The sequence below is a fragment of the Etheostoma cragini genome, chromosome 5, assembly GCF_013103735.1.
Source record: "Etheostoma cragini isolate CJK2018 chromosome 5, CSU_Ecrag_1.0, whole genome shotgun sequence".
Taxonomy (NCBI): Eukaryota; Metazoa; Chordata; class Actinopteri; order Perciformes; family Percidae; genus Etheostoma; species Etheostoma cragini.
In genome coordinates this window covers 17,606,334-17,613,002 of record NC_048411.1, presented here as the reverse complement: position 1 = coordinate 17,613,002, position 6,669 = coordinate 17,606,334, and positions in this window count along the sequence as shown.

Sequence of the window (6,669 nt, the reverse complement as noted above, 5' to 3'; positions counted from 1 at the left end):
CATTTTTAAGGCAATGGTATTTATTTTTATCAACTTTGTTTGTCCCAGATTGGAAACGAGCTGTGTTTTAAAGCTTTAAAGTAATTCCATTATTTGTTGATCATCACTGGTTCCTTGTCAGTGTACTTTATGGTTTCTATAAAACACACACACACACACACACACACACACACACACACACACACACACACACACACACACACACACACACACAGACAACCGAAAGACAATTATTCGTTTAAATATTTAAATGAAATAATACCTGGAAGAAAGACTAGTATAAATGGTTAACCACAGAAAAATATTTGAGTGGGAGAGATTTGTGTGGGTACACTAGGAAATACCCACCACATTGTGATAGACACTTTAAAACCCATAGGAAAATAAAGACAGATGTGGAAGTCAAGAATTATGTTTTTCAGAAACAGTGGCTGCAATGAAGTTGTCTAGACGGACAATTTTTCATGATGAAAAGCTGTCTACTGTACATCAATGCAACACAGTGATTAAAACCAAAGTTCAACCCAATTGGTCAAATCTACTGCTGTAGTAATCACACAGTAGCTTGATTTACATTTTAAAGTTAGTTAAATCAACTGGACTGCATTTAAGTCTACTGTTAGCTTTATCTCATCCGCTGTCAACACAAGGCTGAACACTCTGAATGTGAGAGCTTCTGTGAAGATCCTTATTCTCAAAAACATTCATTATTAAATCTAAAGCACCGGTTAATTAATAACACTTCATTTGCTTCATTTGTGTAATTAGCAATGTTCCTTGATCTACAAGTGTGAAAAGGAGTAGGAAGAAGCATAAACGTATTTAGTCCTACCTCTTAATAATGATATCATTATTTACAAAACTTAATATAATTACAGTTTGACATACAGTACATGTCACTTATCACACCCACAGTTACCTAATTACAGTTAAATCCAGTAAATGATTACACAGCTGTATACATGGAATCTTATTTGTCTTGAAGACAATAAATAAACATGTACATGATGCATGAATGGGTTTCTTCAAGAGGGTGACTGGCGTCTCCGTTAGAGATAGAGTGAGAAGCACAGTCTACCGTGAGGAGCTCGGAGTAGAGCCGCTGCTCCTTTGCGTCGAAAGAAGCCAGTTGAGGTGGTTCGGGTATCTGGTAAGGATGCCTCCTGGGTGCCTCCCTAGGGAGGTGATCCAGGCATGTCCAGCTGGGAGGAGGCCTAGAGGAAGACCCAGGACTAGGTTGAGGGATTGAGTCTCCAACCTGGCTTGGAAACGCCGATAACAGATAAATGGACAAAGATGGATTTATGTGCATATTTACATACACATACCATACATACATATATATGTAAATATGCACGCACCTACAAACACCTATTGACCTTCTTCTTCTTCTGTTCCACTATTTCACTCTACAAGTTGAGACACGTTTTTTAGTTGTACGAAAACTTAAGGTTTTTATATCTATGAGTCATGAGATGTTCATTAGCATTGTTAATCTTTTATCTCAGATTTTTGTAACAAATGTGAACAAATACAGCTGTTGTAACAACATAGGGGAACTAGTGCAGCATACCGAAGGAATTTTTGTGCTAGGGAACCAAATGTAAGACACCTAGAAACCAGCTTGTATTTTTTTAGTGATGAGGAGAAGATGCTGTGGCAACACACACACACACACACACACACACACACACACACACACACACACACACACACACACACACAGTCGTGTCTGCCTGTCTTTGTGGGGACCAGTCATTGACATAATGCATTCCCTCACCCTAACCCTAACCTTAACCATCAAACCTAAATGCCTAACCTTAACCCTCACCCTAACCCTAACCATAACCTAACTCTAACCCTACTCCTAAAACCAAGTCTTAGTCCTCAAAAAGCCCTTTAACGGTATGGGGACCAGCATTTTGGTCCCCACAAAGCAGTCAGGTCCCCATAAGTATACTGTTTTCACAGTTTTTGGTCCCCACAAATGTAGCTATACCTAGACCACACACACACACACACACACACACTTACAAGCTTAATTTGCGATTGATCCTATCTACCCTGTTCGGCTCTCACAATGAGACCTTTCGTCACAGTAATACATTAGTTTCCCTCCACTTGTCCAGACAAGGATTTCACTGGTAATGGCCCTGTAACGGCCAACAGGTCCTTGGGCATGGGTTGTAAAGGCTATATTATTGAACAGTCACTTCTTGACTGACAATTTTTTTACTTGTGTAGAAATTGCCAGGCGGCAACTGGAACCGTCCGCTCAATCAGCCAAATTGAACACACAGGACTGCCAAGAATGGAACCGATGAAAGAGAGAGTAGAAGACATGTCAGAAGGCCAGAATCAGTTCAACAGACAGCAGTCTGTCAGTGTTCACTATCTGGAACACGCTGGCTTTCAGTTGCAGTTGCCTGGGAGCAAACAAAGCTTTCTGTTCAGACATGCAGAATGTTTTTCGCACCTCCTTTCATATATAAGAAATACAACAGAGGACAGACAGTAATCATTGAGTGATTCTATTTGTATTAAGACACAAGTCTCCAGTGTGTGTGTGTGCCCAATTTTGCCATCCAGTATAAAGAATAGGAACTGTCTTCTCATTACAATATTTCGGTAGTGACAGGTAGTGTTAGGTACTGACAGTTTACAAAATTGTTGCTGATCTAGACACATAAAGTCTCCTATATATCCGCCTCAGATTACTTTAATGTTTTAGACCGGGGCTCCTCCTGCTGAGATCATTTATTGTGTTGGATTGTTCCGAAGTCGTGCTGAAATTAAAGCTCCCAGGCATCACGTATTAATCCAGTCTGATCACCGTGATGCCATTTGCTGGAGGATCTTTGCCGTGAACACTAAAGATAGCTGGCACCTGTCTCTGCAGATGCAGTGCTGCAGCGGAACCCCTGTGTACTTTGCATATTTATGTTTTAATTGTGTTACAACCCGCACGGTCTATTAATGTTGTTCTGTTCCAATTGCTGGAATGACACAAATATGTCATGTTCCCCGTCAGCTCTTGTGTGTTCGATTTGCTCGGGCATGCAGCATTCAAAAGGAAATGTAGAAGGGTTGGTGTGCTATTCTGCAAATAGTTTTGAATAAACTGCCGGTGCTTAGCAGTGCATTATACATATTTTCAATGTGAGTTGTAATATATAACACTTGGAGCCTTACCTCAAGACGTCAGACCAGAATGTGGGGCAGCCAGACTTTTTTTGGAATGGTTAAGGAGGATTAATGACTTTGTACCTCCCTTGAATGGCATTGAAGTGTTTTTTATCTCCTGCATCATCCCAGACAGTTTGAACACAAACTGTGGACCAAGACGATTGAATCCAATGTTCCCAAGGCAAGTTGACAAGAAATGTCAAGAAGAGACATGCACCTTCAAAGGGCAAGCCACAGGCAAGGGTTTGTGGGTAGGTTTCTGCTGTGTACAGCTCTCTGTCAGGGCTTGCTGCCTCCACCTGAGCCTCCAGTTCCAAAACACCCGAAGAAGAATATCAGGCCCTTCTGTCAATCTGACGGTTGACACCACTGCTTCATGGATCAAAATCCTGTCTTTGTATTGGGAATTATGAAATAATGAAACCCTTTTATCATTTGGTATGGTGGTATTGGACACTCAGATCAACAACTTGCAGCATTTGTTTGACATTTTGGGAAATATGTTTATTCACTTGCTTGCCGAGAGTTAGATGAGAAGGGTGATACCACTCTCATCTCTCTGTCATGTGTCTGTGTTACTATTTTCCTACAATAGAAGAAGCTGCTGTTTCAAGACGGCATTTCTATGCTCAATAGAACCGTAGGTACAGAACAAAACTGTAGTACGGCGCAAGCTTAAACAATTAAGGTAGCAACTAGCTAGTAACACTTAAGTTAGAAGCCAGCTAGCTAAGGAGTTAGGTTAAAGAAAGGGTTTGGGTTAGGGTTAACACATTCTAGTATGTACAAGTAAAACTATTGTCTGCAGCTTCCTTTATTGCAGGAACTTGCTACTCGTAAAAGGGGGGAAAAGCTAGCCATGTCTGAATGTATCAAAATCAGCCTATCTGCGCCTGAAGTCTCCACTGACTGTCTGGCAACTTGTCTTTCTTACACTCCGATTAAACAAACTAGAAATACTGTTTTAATAAATGAGCTGCTACTGGGAGGTTTTTGTTGCCTTATGACAAAGCCAGGCTAGCTGTTTCCATCTGTTTCAAGTCTTTATGCTAAGCTACGCTAACCGGCAGTTGGTGGTAGCCTTTTATCTGCCGAAAAAATGCAAGAGTGGTATCAACCTACTCATTTCACTCTCAGCAAGAAAGAAAACGTGTATTTCCCAAAATGTTGAGCTATTTCTTTAAACACGGCCGTTAAATTATTCTTACTATGTCGCATGTGAATCAAACATCAGTCTCAAAAAGAGCCTATTTAGCACAGAAAGCCACAGTATAGCCTATATTATGGATTTGGCAATGCAAAGTTTCTCTCAACAGAGTTGTGCTTATTCTATTTCAAGGCCCTGCTCAGTGGTTAGCGCTCAACGCCATGGAGCTGGTCATGCCTCGCTTGTCAGCAGAGGAAGTCAACAGAGAGCCTTCACTGAGGCGGGCAAAGCAAATCTGATGACATGTATGAAGGTGGGGGCGAGAAACATGTGAACTCAGATACTGCCGTATCATCTTGGGAGTCAGCCAGTTGGTGCCCCAAAGAAGCCCTCGGCCAAGCACGAGTACTTTAAGATTTAGCAGACGCGCTGCCGCGAAGGTCTGACTGCACCAAGCAGGAGCTCTGAGAAACCTGAGCCCGGCGCAGAGACGCACATGCTGATATGCACAGCAGAAAGAAGTGCACCGGCTGGGGCTAGTGCAGGGCGCAAGCTGGGATTAGGCCAGATATTACTCCTTTCAAAAAGCACCACAGTACACGGCTGTGTTCTGCTCCGGTGGCTCCACTTAGCTGACTGACTGTAGTGTAATCAATATTTACTCATAACGGCCACACTGGGAGGTCAGGACCTTTGGTGTTCGCGACTGGTTATAATCTTGAGTTAGAGTTTATAGATCTATTGAAGAGGTGAAAAAAACAGACTCTCACTGAACAATTACAGTAAGGTGTTTTATGATGACAACAAAAATCTATGGCTGAATAAATATGTTAAAGTTAATTCCCAATGAATAAAAACCTGTTTGCATTTCTTTCTTTTTTAAATCTTCAAGCATATTATTTTTCTGTTGAAACCAGCAGCGTGTTTTTCTACTTCAAGGCCCTAAAGGTCACGCTGTCTTTATTACACCATACATTTCATCTCTAAATCCATCTTCATTAAACACGGAGGACAATGGCCTGCCTTGCACTTTCAACACTTAACCTCACCAGGAACAACAATATTGTAAAAGTGCAAATCTCTCTCCAAAATGGCCCCACAGTTAATAATTAAGCCGTGACATTTGGGAGAGACACCGAAAAATCCATATGGTGAAATTTACTAACCTTTTGAAAAGCTAGGAAGAGGAGGTTGTTCATCTGCAGGTTTATTTGGGGTGTTTTAGTCCTTATAATAAAACTGTCAAAAACACACCAAAAGGCTGGGATGGTGGACGAAGGATGATTGTGTGCCGCTAACTGGAGGAGAGCATGAGGGTTAATCAATGCACTCCAAATCAAAGCTCTATTAGAGGAGCTCTGTCTCTGGAGGGGTTGGAGAAAGACACGACTGACAAATGATATTCATATGTAACATTATGGATTATAATTGCTGTGATGAACTGATAATCATGTTGGTTGCTGCTACAATGAAAAAGGTCACAGCAGGGCAGAGTGGCGGCAACCCGTGTCTTCTGAAAATACTGATCATCAAGTTAGAACGGGGAGTGCGGGAGGTCAATTGTGGCCCAGTGGTCGTTAGATGATCTCTGTGCAATAGTGTATAGTACTCGCTAGAAACTGATTAACAGTTTTAAAAATAGATCTTTGGGAATCTAGGATCTAATAAACAAACAAAAGTATATAACTAGAGGTGAATGAAGTATTCAGATCCTTTACTTACAGAACTTAATCTTGCAATACAGTAAATGTTTGTTGCATTGATGATTATGGAAGACGTCTTCATTGATCACACTTCTGATTATGGGAGAGAAATTATGGAAAGAGTTTGTTGTTGATTTCTTTAGCACTTCAAAGGGTAATTTTGAATCATGTACCTTACATTGTTTGGTCAACACTTTTTGGACTAAGTGATTGTTACAATAACTTAAAATAATTACAGGCGTAGCTGCCAAGATTATTAAACCCTGTCATGAGTATGATATTAGGAACATACTGAGTCTTAGTAACACAGACTTTAATAAAATGCACTGTTTAGCTGTGTGTTCACATGACTTTGCAGACAGTGGGTGGAAGCCTGCCTGGCCACATTGAGGAGATGTCAGGAAGGAGCACCCAGATGGTACATCCAAGAAGCCGCCCAACAAGCCCTGATTATGGGAGAGAAATTATGGACAGAGTTTGTTGTTGATTTGGATAGGTAAGGTACAGTTACATCATTTGCTACTGTAATGTGAAAACAGTGAAGCAAACCGATCATCTTTAGCACTTCAAAGGGTAATTTTGAATCATGTACCTTACATTGTTTGGTCAACACTTTTTGGACTAAGTGATTGT